Source organism: Diabrotica undecimpunctata, chromosome 10, assembly GCF_040954645.1.
Source record: "Diabrotica undecimpunctata isolate CICGRU chromosome 10, icDiaUnde3, whole genome shotgun sequence".
Classification (NCBI taxonomy): Eukaryota; Metazoa; Arthropoda; class Insecta; order Coleoptera; family Chrysomelidae; genus Diabrotica; species Diabrotica undecimpunctata.
Genome location: NC_092812.1, coordinates 22308239 through 22322649, shown reverse-complemented (window position 1 = coordinate 22322649; position 14411 = coordinate 22308239). Strand labels below are relative to the sequence as shown.

The 14411-nt window shown below is 32.7% G+C and overlaps 1 long non-coding RNA gene across 2 annotated transcripts; it reads left to right on the top strand.

Moving 5' to 3' along the window:
• The first annotated feature begins 4202 nt into the window (after positions 1 to 4202).
• LOC140452237 (uncharacterized) lies at positions 4203 to 13516 on the top strand. 2 transcript variants are annotated; one of them, XR_011952155.1, is made up of 4 exons: positions 4203 to 4532; positions 4623 to 5128; positions 5204 to 5604; positions 7221 to 13516. It is a non-coding gene; the product is annotated as an uncharacterized lncRNA (long non-coding RNA). The 2 variants fall into 2 exon arrangements; XR_011952156.1 differs by having other exon boundaries at positions 4203 to 4559.
• Positions 13517 to 14411: the final 895 nt, after the last annotated feature.

Below are 14411 nucleotides of genomic sequence, written 5' to 3'. Positions count from 1 at the left end.
TTTCCCATGGCCACCACATATTTTTCTTTGATAAACACTAAATATATCACACTTTTTTTCGACAAACTCTGGCTGAAAGAACCACAAAATAGACTGCTTAAGAATGACTAAATCTGTTATTTGAATATTATTACAATGATCCCGCCCCATTTAATTATTCTACGGAAATGTACTTATTAAGTACTTAATCATTACCGAAAATATAAAATTGTTTGTAAATTTGTATTTAGGTCAACCGCATGAATTTTTCTTAACTATTTTTAAATGTTATAAAGAAAGACATCATATTTTTGATAACATTTCATAAAAATATTTAATGACGATGATTTGGAATAAGTTTTACTTCTTTTTGTGTATATCAAAAATTAGTGTTCATTGACGAACCCACAAAACAAAATGTCTACTTATTTTCGTAACTGAAAAATATTTTATTTGGCTATTTGTTTTTGTAAAAAATAAAAAATTTTTATTGAAAAAGTCTTTTTTTTGGATTAAGGGATGTAAAATTATTACTCAGATGTCAATTTTGGCATGTGTTACGGATCCGTACCATGCGCACTGGTCAAAAAATTTTCTATGCAGTGCTCGTCGGCACGGATCCGAAACAAATCCATTGTTATGAGTGGTTTAGGCCAAAATTTATGTAGAAGAAAATTTAAAGGATGCTAAGAAAATCTTTATTTTGTTAATAATCAGTAAATAAAGTATTTGAACTCGTAAGATAAAAATAAAAAAAAGAACAAGAATAATGCACTTTTCCCAATAAAATAACAAAAATAGGAAAATATTTGTGTTGCAACAAAGTGCAAAATAAAATAAACTAATACAATAAAAAGATAATCATTTTTCCAATAAACATAAAACGAAAAAGAGCAATCTAAAATAAAAATAGTAAAATTTTTATTTATGGGTAACATCAAAGCAATCTCCCACACAATATCCAGGTTGTTCAGGACATCCTTCACAATGGTACAATGTCATTTTCCGAATTTTCTTTTGGGAACAAAATCTACAACGTTTTCTGTTTGTTTCACCTTTTTTGTTTACAGATGTAATTTTTGTCAGTTTATGTGATGTTGGGTTATTGGTCCGGGCAGCTTTAGTATTGGGTACTTCAATTTTTAATAGTTTTGATATGACAGCTAGTCAGAAATCATAAAGACTCATGGTTTTACCTGAATATTTTTTGAAGACGAAAAAGGCATTGAGGCGCATAAGTTATATGAAATAGATACCTAATTTTTTGTACCACCTTAATGTTTTTCTGTCACAGGGATAATATGCATTCATTTGGTCCTGGTGGTCTACTCCGCCCATCTGCTTATTGCAATGAAAAATTGGTTTAGGTTTTGTTTTGGTACAATATCTTCTATCTTCAAACTCGACCATTTCGTTTTCATGTTCATTACATAAATATAGAACATCTCTTTTGTCTCTCCATTTGCCAACCAACAGGTTGTGAGAATACACTGCACATGTTTCACCCTTTTTAAGTTTTTTAGAAATAAGTTTCTTGGGATTATTAATTCTTTTTGAATTCAGCGTTCAAGTGCAATAAGTCTTGCGCTTAGTTAGCTGGTTGGCTAGGTCAAAAGAGTTATAGAAATTGTCTAAGTATATAGAATGGCCAGCATCTTAGCATCTAAATAGTTTTTCAAAAGTTCCAAAACCACCTTTGTAGATTTCCTCCAATATGACCCGAAGCCCCGGTATATACCAAAGTTTTCAGAATTGTGCCACCCGGTTCTGTTAACATATATAATTTAATTCTGTACTTATGGCGTTTGTTCTTTACATACTGCCTAAACACCAAACGACCTCGCCATAGCACCATGGATTCGTCGAGTGATAGATTTTTCCCAGGGTAGTAGAGATCTTTTTGTTAAAAAAAATCTATAATTGGCCTTATTTTATATAATCGATCCTGGGCTGCTTGTCCAGGTATGTTTCTATTAAAATGTAAACACCTCATTATCAGCAAAAATCGATCACGACTCATGTGCTGTGAAAAACAATTCGAATTAAATAATGGGTGGCTTTTCCAATAATCTTGGAGGCGATTCAACCGTAGTGTACCTGTGTGTAACACTAGTCCAATAAATGTTAAAATTTCTTAAAAAGTTACATTCTTTTGCACAAAAGCACCGTGAGACAGGTAAACATCATCTGCGTAAGTATTAGTTTCTTCTACTATGTGGCCTACAATTTGGTCATCAAGTATTGCCTGAAGTAGTCTATGGGTTCATTTCCCGGTATTGCTTGTAATAGCTCGTTAGTTTTAGAAAATGGAATATCTAACATACGCATAGGAACTTCCGACCACTTGATGTCCTTGTGTAGTCGACAAAACTGCTCCTGTGACAAAATTTATATTAAGTTTTTGAAAAAGTAATTAAAACTATTTTTTTACACTACATATATATTATACTACAGTGGCCACTTTTAGAACTAAACAACGCCATCATCTTCTCCATCACTGTCCAACTCGTAATCTAGTTCAGGTTCACCAGTTCATCTAGGTTCACCAATTCACCCTTCAACCTGTACCACCATGCCTTCAACCCATCCAATGGGCGCGTTCAGCAGACGGAGCAGCTACCGCTCCGCTACTTCCGAATCCATCGGTAAGCGCTGGACCAAATGTCATAAGTCAAAACCTGCTGGATTCCGCTACCGCTACCCTATCTGTCAATGTCAAATAATTTGTCATTTTAAAAATTAAATATTTTGGTTACATTTGTGAGTAGTTTGGCAATTTAGCTTGACTTTTAAATATTATTTAACTTTACGTCACATTCATATAATAGGAACATGGAAAGGAATGGCATAATTAAAAAACAATATTTTTTTAATATATAAAGTTTTTGTTAATTTCTTATTAAAATAGCAATGTATTTGAATGTAGTTTTCGTTAAAAAATAAATATATAATAGTTGACTTGAGTAGTTTTTATCAGTAACCCACTTTTCAGGCTGTGAGAATCAAACATTGGTTCACATATTTCAGAGGCCAAATATAGTTTCTGTTGCTTACAGCCGTCTACGTTTAAACTGTATTAACGATACTTTGATATGAGAGACCACAATTGCTTCTCAGAGCTTTCATAATTTGTGATGTGTGAGCATTACAAATGCGTGTGTATTCGATATTTGATTCTCGCGGCTGTAAAATTATATTACCCGTGTATCACATTATGCTTCTCATGGCAGTGAAAGTATTAAAATAGACATATATAATTCTGAATGACCAATTTGAGACATACAGCTTTCCCCTCCTTTATTTTTTCAGTCAGAGACTATAAAGTGTAGACACAGCGGACATTTGTTTGTCAATTGAGAAAGGCAAAATGCTAAAATAGCTGTAGTGGGAAGAAATTATAATAAAAGTTATGGAGATGTAGAAAACAAAAGTTTTCAGAGTTTTCTTTTTAGATAACATTAACTATCAAGTAATGATCAATTTCGACGTAAACATTTTTAATAGTTAATATATGAAGTGAAAAGAAAGTATGAACAAAACATGAAGGAATGGAACCAAACAGTCATTAAACTGTAAAGATAAATAATGGATCACCTTTTTGCTATTAGGAAACAGCTGGAAAGGAATTAGAAATCCAATCAAGAAATACCTCTAAACAAGTTAAATAAATTTAATGGTTATGTCCATATAATAAAGTAATATTATGGCTGGAAGTAAAAACGTAAAAAACAGACAAACACCTAACCGAACCCTCAATCATGAATGACATTTCTCTCAACATGTTGGATGGAGGTAGCGATACATTTTTACGCTACCAAATTTGACAGGCCGCTCCGGAAGTAGCGTATCGGTAGCGGCACAGAATACTCCATCCTATTCTGTGGTAGCGGTTTGATTGCAGACTTTTACTCAACAGTTGTGGAGCAGCTCCGTCTGCTGAACGCGCCCAATGACATTTTCTACACGTCATTGTTTTCAACCTAATCTAAAGTAATCCTTACTTTCCAAATGAAAAAATATTGTGTAAAGTGGCACACACGCAGCTATAGTTTGTGTTTTAGCTATCGGAATTCACAGGAGTACAGGATCCTCGATTATCTGGAATTCCCACGTATCGAGCTGGCAAATTGCTTAAAAGCAGTGCGAAAAAAGAAGAGAAGAAAAAGAAGAAGTTTCTAACACTCTAACCCTAGCCTTACTTTTTTTATAAGCTTTAGTTAGTGTAAAGTGTAAGTAAGCTGTTGTGTGTTTTCGTTTTGTTATGTCAGTTTTTGAACTATTTTCATTTAATTTTAATTTTTGCAAAAAAATCTACGTTCCAAATGTACTTTTTATATCGAGAAAATGAAAAATAAGAAAAAAAAAAAGAAAGGAACTTTTTGAAGATGAAGTATATTTTTTAAAGAACATTGGAACATAGTCTGTATGAGAAATAAAAAATTATATTAAGGAATTTGACGAAAACGAATTTTTTTAACGTTTCGTTTTCATAAGAATCCTGTACGACAATTGGTACAAGAACTGGGTCCTGTTTTACACCATATAAATCTTCAGTAAGGATATATAACCATTCTTTCATGGTACCACATGTTAGATATTTTTTTTGTTTGATATGTATATGTAATAGTAAAAATCTTTTTTAGGTACCATGAGCTTGATTTCAGTCCAGAAACTTTACCTTGAATTCTCATAACAGATGGAGTGAGAAGGAGAGGCAGACCCAGGGCACGATTTAAGGATCAGGTGGAGGAAGACTTGAGAATGTTGGGTGTACAAAACTGGAGAGCCAAGGTGAAGAATAGGAGAGAATGGAGACCCACCATGGGTTGTGGAGCCAATGATGATGATGACCATGAGCTTGATCTAACAGAAAAAATTTTAATAACATTAAGATTTTATGCTACTGGTTGTTTCTATATAGTTATGAGTGATTTTGGTGGTATCCACAAAACAACTACTGGAAGAAATATAAAACAGGTGACAGATGCCATTGTTTTTGTAAGACCCAGATATATAAAAATTTCCCAATGTTGAGGATAGAGACAAAATTAATTTAGATTTTTATAAATTTACTTGATTTCCAAAAGTAATTGGTGCAATAGATTGTACTCCCACATCCTCCTATTGTACATTCCCATACAATCACCAGGTTAGTAAATAGAGTCTGTGATGTTTAGTGAATGTATGATTTGAATCCTAAGTTATATGTATCATTTTATTTTAGATGGTAACAATGCTGAAGTCTTTAGAAATAGAAAAGATTTCTTCTCTCTAAATGTTCAAGCAGTATGTGATGCCTACAATTATATTATGGATTTAGTTTCTCACTGGTCAGGTCCTTGCCATGATAGCCATATTTTTAACAACTCTTCCTTGAAAACAAGATTTGAAAATGGAGAATTTATGGATGATGTTTTATTAGGGGATAGTGGATATCCAGTCCTCAACTACCTAATGACACCATTGCTGAATCCTCAGACAGCAGCTGAAGTACTGTATAATCAATCACAAATTTCTTCAAGGATTGTTATTGAATGAACATTTGGTATTTGTAAGAGATTTCCCATTTTGACATCTAGAATGAGATGCAAATTACCTTTTGTTCAAAGGATAATACTAGCTTGGGTAATAACTTATGTTTTATATTTTATTCACTTTTCAATCTACACATTTTTTACGCTGACTTATAGTTTTTCTGTATTTCGCATTTAAAAAACTTATATTTTGTCATAAATTTCAAGATGCTGCTGCCATTACAGCTGCTGGCCAATATAACTGTATTTCATTTGTTATTCATTTATGTTATTACATATAGATTATAGTTTATTTCGTTTTATATTGTATTAGTTATTAACTTCTTTATTAATTTACATTGTTAGATGTGATTATATTAGTTAAGGTTGATTTTAATTTGTTTTTTTTTATTGGTACCCCATTTTGCTTATTTAAAGTATGCTGTATCGTGTTTAAATTCAACTTTCAAAAACGTATGTGTTTTAAAGTTACCCTGGCAACATCAACAGTTTTAAATATATAGCTGACCTGACAGGAGTACATAACTTGTAATGTCAAATAAATAATATAAGAATAAAATATTACTAACAAATATTTCAAAAGCTTTATTCAAATATTTGGAAATCTCAATCGACTCAATCTTTTAAATGAATGTGAAAAGTACAGTTGGTATTGTTTGAAATATTTATACTACCGTTTTTTCAATCAGGAAATGCTGTTCAAATTTATACTACCGACATTCTCAGAAGCCAATAGGGTTGTTCTTTCATTAATGGCACTCTCAATAATGTTTCCATTACTTGTTCAATACTGATGCCATCAATATCTATTTTACATCTGGTTGGTTTTTGCTGACTACTATTGTTTTAGTTTTCTGAGATGAAATTGTAATATTAAATTCTTTTGCTCTTATGGTAAATCTGTGGATCAGTCTTTGCAGACTATCTTCATGTTGGGCTATCAATATTGCGTCATCTGCATAACAGAGTATTTTGATTTCTTTGTTTCCTATTCTGTATCCTCTTTCTTTGTTAACGCTTTTGATGATTTCATCCATGATTAAATTGAACAGCATGGGGCTCAATTAGTTCCCTTGCCTTATTCCGCTGCCTAATTCTATAGGTTCTGTAAATTGTCCATCGACAGTTAGTTTACAGACAGACAATATTTTCGATAGTTTTTATAATATTTAGGGGACTATTTATTTAACTTCTCTATTATATGGAAGATGGATTACATCTTTGAGTCTTACTCTGTCAAACGCTTTCTTTAGGTCAATCAGACACAGAAATGCTGGTCTATTATACTCTAGTGATTTCTCAGTAATTTGCTTTATAACGAATATTGCATCTGTACACGATCTTCCACTAAAAAAACCCTGTTGTTCGTTAATCTGCTAAACTTATCCTCTGATTTATTAGTACTGGTAAAATTTTAGTTGTAAGTTTTAGGATATGTAATTTAGATGGCGAAATTTACCAACTCTACAAATGTTCAGGTCTGGCTATGAATGTAAGTGTCGAAGTGTAATTTCTGCTCATTTGGTCATTAGAAGGAAATAGCAATGGTTGAGTTGGTATTCTTCTAGTTCAGGCGAGATTCATTAAGACTATGGCACATTACACCTTGAAATTCTCGTGTTTAAATTTACGCTTTTGAATAATCATTTATTCACAATAAGCAAATTAATTTGTTCAATTTATAAATGTACATTAATTTTGTTTTAGACGCTGATTGGAAAAACTCAAAAACCAGCGCTGCCATGGGGAAGGAGAATGAAAAGTTGATAATGAAATATTCGAAGAGAACCAAAAAGAGGGCAGAAACTGAAATAAATATATAAATAAAATTTAATTTGAATGTTGCATTAGCAATTATGATGAATTTTGTAATGGTTGGCGGACAGAAAAGAGACAAGTCTTTTTGAAAAACATTTTTATTTGCATTGAACGGCAAAAAAAAGTGGCCACCCTATAAATTTCCGAAAATAAAAATTCAATGGAAGTTTTATGCACTGTTTCATATTGCGTCTCAATTTAAATATTTATTGCGATCATATGCTTGTTTTTGACAGTTTTGACGTTTATGTTGTTGTTTTCTATAGTCGCTGTTCATCCTCTAAGTTGAAAACATTTATTAACAGTAATTTAGCTTTTCAAACGTGGATTTAACTAAATGAATAATATTAAGTTTATGTATTCAAAACTTTAGCTATTCCGAGAACTACAGTACGGAGAACTTTCCATCGCTTTATAGAGATTGGTACACACTCATGTCGACCTGGTTTCGGTCGTAAAAGACTTACCTCGCAAAGAGATGATCGTTTTATTGCAATAGAACTTTTAAAAAATCGCAATTGCTACAAGAAACGGTCTGCAGGAGGTTCGAAATGTTAATGTAAGTGAGAGAACGGATAGAAGATACCTCAACGAAAGAGGACTAATGACCAGAAGGGCAGTTATTGTTCTCTAATTACAACCCAGACACTGTAGGAATCGATTAATTTTTGCTCGACAACATCCAGACTGGGATATATAGGATTGGAGCCGAATTCTCTTTACTGATAAATCGCGGTTCTGTTTAAAGTCTGGAGATGGTCGAGAGAGGATTTGGAGACGGAAAAATGAAAGATATGCCCGAGCTTGTATGTCCCAGAGAAGAAAGTTTGGTGGTGATGGTGTCATGGTTTGGGCTGGAATCTCATTTGAAGCTCGAACTGAAATTATTTCCATAAATGGACCGTGAATGCTCACCGGTATATAGAGGATGTTTTGGCAGAAGCAGTAGTTCTATTTGGTCCATTTATTGGGGACAATTTCGTCTTTATGCAAGATAATGCACGGCCGCATACTGCAAGAATCGTGACAAATTACTTAGGGGAAGTAGGAATTAATACTCTAGAATGGCTAGCCTGCAGCCCTGATCTGAATATTATCGAACATCTTTTCGATAAACTTTATCGTATGGTTTGAAGTCAACCAGGCCAGCCAGAAAGTCTTGCAGAACTTCAAAACATGCTTCGTCAAGAATATGAACGTATTTCTCAAGTTTTTATTCAAAATTTGTACCTTTTCCTTCTAAATCGTATGCAAACGGTTATTGATGTTTAAGGTTATTATACCCGATATTAGACAATTTTGTTCAAGTTCACTTGTCATTTTTATTTTTTGTAATGCGTTTCGATATTACACTATTTTCTTTTGTAGCCTTCTCATTATATAAATTATGCTAAGGAATCAAGCAGTAATGACCATTTTTTGTTTTAAAAATGAAAGATGTTTAGTATACAATATAAAGAGTGCATAAAGCTTCCAATGAATTTTTATTTTCGGAAATTTATATGGTGGCCACTTTTTTGCTGGTCAGTGTTTAAAAATTCCTAAAAAAAAATGATTTACTGCTGAAATAAAATATACAAATTTCCATATCAAGTATTGATATTTTTCATACTTAAGATTTTAACTTTAAAACCCAAAAATTTACTCATCTGCTTCTATTCGCCAACCACACAATTGTAAGAGAAATAATTTTGATATTCCAAGTTGCATGAAGTTGAATGATTCTATTTTTAGTGAGCCTCATTGTTGATGATTTTGCCAATTTCTTTAGCAGTGTCCACAATCCTTCTTTCTCCTGCCCAGACAAGTGGAGTCAAAGACCAGATTCAGTTACAGTCATATTCACTCCTTAATTATTAAAATTTGTGACATTCTAGCATGATTACAGTGTCTTATTACCAATAAAGGTCTTGGTCCATATAGAATATCCCAACTTATTTTTAAGGAATTTTGCAATCTCTTTATGTAAACGTCTATGGTTTATTTTTAATAAATCTCTGACTGAGGGTCACTTTCCATCACAATTTGTTTATTAATTTCTTCATTAAATCAATTATTTCTAATTATCGTTCCATTACAAATCTTTCTTCTCTTGCTAAAATGTTGGATACTTAACTGACTGATTTTTTGATAGTTAATCTGAAGAATCAGCTTCATACTGGTTAGCACGGTTTCTTGCCTGGTCGTTCAACTTCTACTAGTTTACACTGATTACATTATAAATTTGGCAGGTTTCGTTGCATAAACTAGAATTTATTTGGAGTGTCTAGCGAACTTCTTTAATGGCTGAAAAGTTATATGCCAGACCGATCTTTCTATGTCAAATTGTAGGGCTTTCTTCAACTGAATACTTTCCTAGCTTTGCAGTGCCCATTTGGGACCTCTTGTCTTCACAGTTTTTCTTGATGATGGTATCAGATCCTTGACTGACTGAAATATTAAGATATGCAGATGACATAATTTTTTTTCCATATTATTCTAAACTATTCTCATTTGTCTTGGGTTACAATCATTGGACAGTTTTGCGAAATGTTTGGTGATCTAATTTTATCGAACCCTTGAGCCTATGGTATTTAATTAAAATTTGGATAATATTTTGATTGATAGGGTCAATAATGTCACAGATCTTGGTGTGATTTTTCAGAGAAATTTGTCCTTTAATTTTATAGATCTTATGTGCACCTGGGCTTCGAAAAAGCTTGGTTTTTTAAGAGCTATACCAGAGATTTTTGTAGGATTGCATGTCTAAAAACTATAATTTTCTCTTGTCCACTCCAAACTTGAAAATTCAACTATAATCTTCTTTTGGTGCCTATTCGTTTCGAATATTAGCGATCATTCTGGATATAAATATTTTATTAACTGATGCTTTAAATAGATTAGTTGTTGTGGAGAACCATTTCCTCAGGTTTTTTAACCATGATATTCTTCTTCTCCCAATTCCTCGCTTTCCGAATACTTTGTCTTGAAGGATTATTTTCAGTAATCTGTATTTAGTGCCGTTCCTCATTATGTGTCCGAGATATTCTAACTTTCTCCTTTTAATCGTATACATCACTTCTCTTTCTTTCCCCATTTTTCGTAGTACAGTCTCGGTTATCTTGTCCGTCCATGGATTCTTCTGTATAGCCACATATCTTTCTCCATCGCATCAGTGAGTGTCCAGGATTAAACTCCGTAGTATATAATATCGAGAAGGTATAACATCATAGGAGCCTTAATCTTCAGATTAAGGTTGTGGCTTTTAAAGAGTTTGGCCATGTTGTTTAGTGCACTCCTAGCTTCTCTATTCTACATTTTACTTCCTGTGAGTGATTCCATTGTTCGTTTATTATTGTTCCAAGATAGGTAAACTGTTTTACTCGATCCACTGGTGTATTCTTGATAAGCAGTTGGACGTCTCTAATTTTATTTTTGCTGATGACCATAAATTTAGTTTTTGATATGTTTACTTCTAGTCCAAATCTTTCACTTACTTCATTTACTTTGTTTATTAGTTGCTGTAAACTGTCTGCAAAAATAACGGTGTCATCTGCATAGCGGACGTTGTTTAGACGTTCTCCATTTAAAAGGATTCCATGTTCGCAATTTTCCAAAGTTTCACTAAATATAACATATCTAATCTAATACCGTCATTATGTTTTATTACTTACTTCGTTTGGAGTACAAGAAACTGAATTCACTACGAATTTTGACCATGATGAACGGCATGTGGAATGCGATTTTAGATTCCCTTGCCGAGTAATTTATCCAGCTGTTTGTTTCGCAAGTTTTAGGAGACACAGTGGTAAAAATTTGAATTCGGTTTCGCTTTGTAGAAATCGTTTAATTCCTCTTTTTGTTTCACTAAATATTTCCTCTGAATATAGGTGAAAGTATACATCCTTGTCTAACGCCTCACAGAATCTGGATCGCTTCCATCGGTTCATCTCCAAGATTTGTTCTTATTCTGGCTGATTGGTTCTAGTATAAATTTTGTATTATACGCCGGTCTTTATCATCTATTTGGGCTTTTGTTAGAAGATCCATCACTTTTCGGTGTTGAACTGTGTCAAATGCTTTTTGGTAGTCCACAAAGCAGATGTAGATATCGCAAGTCATATCTCTGCATCTTTGGAATAATACCTGTAGACTAAATGGTGCATGTCTCGTACCTACGCTTTTCATTAATCCAAACTCCACATCCAAACTGTGTGTCTTGTATTCTCTCTTCGCATAGCTTGTATATTCTGCGATGTATAATTTTAAGAAAAAGTTTTAGTGTATGGCTCATTAGACTTATTGGCCTATATTCTCCGCACTTTGTCGCTCCCTGTTTTTTTGGTAAGGTAATATATTCTGAAACTAACCAATCTTTTGGAGTATTGCCTGTCATAGATATTATTGAAGATTTTACATAGTATTCTTAAAGATTCATCATCAATAAGTTCAAGAAATTCAAACTGTACTCCATCTGGTCCTGAAGCTCTCCCTTCTTTTAGTGATATTATGGCTGCTCTTATTTCTGCCAATAGTATAGGTAGTCCTGTTTCCGTAGGTATTGGGGACTGGTTCTCCTTCACATCAAAAAATAAATTTTGTATGTAATTTGTAAAGGATTATCAATACTCTCTTTGTCCTTATCTTCTTCGTTCTTCATAAAATTGTCTTTAATGTCGTCTATCGTTTTATTGAGGACTTCTATCTTCTCTTCTGTGCTTTCCGTTGAGTTGAATTTTCCATTTATTATTTTGCTGACTATTTCTTTTACTTCACTACATTTCAGTTTTCTCATGTCATGTTTTTTACAGTTTTTCCGCGTGTTTTCTTTAACTTGGTTCTATACACGCCCACTAAAGGACTGTTGTCAGATTGGATATCAGCGCCTGGGTAGGTTTTAACACTGTTGAAACTATTTCGATATCTTTTGCCAACAAGTATATAGTCTATTTGGTTTCTTATAATAGCGTCTTCTCCGTTGTTTCTAGGTGATTTTGACATATACAGTCGTCTAGGTGGTAGTTTGTAAAATGTGTTTAGCACGATTAGTCATGTTCAGCTGCAAAGATACTCATTGTTTCTCCTCGTTGATTTCTCTCTCTCTCCTAATCCATAAGGACCAATATGTTGCCCTTCTTTTCCGTTACCTATTTTAGCATTGAAATCTCCAATGTCTATAAGGAGTTCATATCTCTTATAAGGTTGCTTATTTGTTTGTAAAATACTGATATTTCCTCATCACTGTGGTCTGCTGTGGGTGTAAACTGTGTAGACCATATTCTTAATTTGGTATGATCAATTTCTTGAATCTGGATTCTCTTCTTACCAGAAGAGGTAACTTTGAATTAATCTTTATTTTCAAGCTTGTTAATGAAATAATCCAATCTCCTGAATTGCTTCAGCTAATTTGTTTTCATATTTCTCCCCGTTCACTTCATCAGAATTCACATTTCCATGTTCCTACTCGTAGAACTAAGTGTGGTTCAAATATAGGCATGGTCTAATTTCGCATCATGAGATAGATTTGTTTAACTTATGTATCAATAGCTTTAGGTAGTATTTGAAGTACAGAAACACGAAATACAAAATATATACTTGTATATTTCGATAATTTTTGTATAATTTTGAAAGTGGATTGATTTATTTATTTATGGAAACAAGTATACATAAATAAATGTAAAATATCTAATATAATAATAAGTGTAAATTCCTTTAAACATTTTTTTTTTATTCCCTAAAATACATTCTTCTTATGAACAGGATGGCGCCACTTTTAGTACTTCATCCGATGGCGTTATGACGTCTAATGTACACTGTCAGCGCTAAAATAAATGTCTGAGGGACATTCCAAAAGTCCGTCAAGTAAGTCCACTGGACACCTCTGTTTTACCCCATTTGTTATTACCTTTTATCCGTGACCCAATCTAGTTTGTCTTAAAAGCAATGTCTTGATGGGTCCCTAGACGAGAAACAAGTGTTCATGCTTTATCTCTATCCTATCCTTAATAATAGTTTTAATGCTTAAAATTTGTAATGCTACTTAAGTTTGAAATTTATATTATCTTTTTATATTGTACTACACAATCTTCTTTCTGGGTAGAATATTTTCATGTTGTGACTGGCTGTATGGCACTTGCCTATGCCATTTAAACAAAAAAAAAGTCCACCGGACATTCGAGTAAGGTCCAATTAACGTCATTGGACGGTTGGCATAGCCACATTTGGACCAACATAGGACGTTAATCACATATAGGTATGCACTTACCACTTCTGTGCACTACTTTATTGTACATGCCAAATCAGACTGTTTATAATGTTAACTGTTTAAAAAGAAAAATAAATGATAAAAAATAAAACCAAATTAAAATGGACTAGCATTTAATTATAAAAAATTGAAACAAATATTATTTATTCATCTTCGGAATCCACTTCTCTTAAAACATGAGTATTTAGAGGCAGAGAATGATAAAAATTTTCATAATCCGGTAGGATTACTAGGGTCTCAAGAGATAACAAGTTCTTGCTGTCAATGCAGATTCTCTTCAAACTCAGTCACTGTTTTCTGAGTTTTTGCCTGGCTGATAACCAGAAGTATCGCTTGAAAATCTAAAAACTCGTCTGCTAATATTGGTAATAGTGTATGGTTTGATATTTCATCTGAAAGTGAAAAAAATAAATAAATACGTTTATTGGGAATATTTAAGATGAATATCATAACTAAATTTGGGATTTTATGTAATACGTAAATTATATTTTTTGCATAAAAACAAGCTTTAGGTCATGCATAAAAACAAGCTGTATTTCCTTTGTGTACAAAACGAAATTTTTATTTTTTGAACATAAAATCTCATATCTATTCTGTTAAAAGTGTCCAAAAATCCACAAGGAATCTACGTTCCTGTAGTTGGCTGTATACCATATATTAAAAAAATTATTAAAATCCTTTGTAAAAGGTATATGTTTAAAAACCCAAACGGGCTATGTTAGACAAAACGTTTTCGGAATCCATAGTTCCATCATCAGTGTCTAGGAGTACATGAATGTAGCCACTAAATATATGGGTAAAAACCCGTTAAAAAAATAATTATTTACATTTGGTTT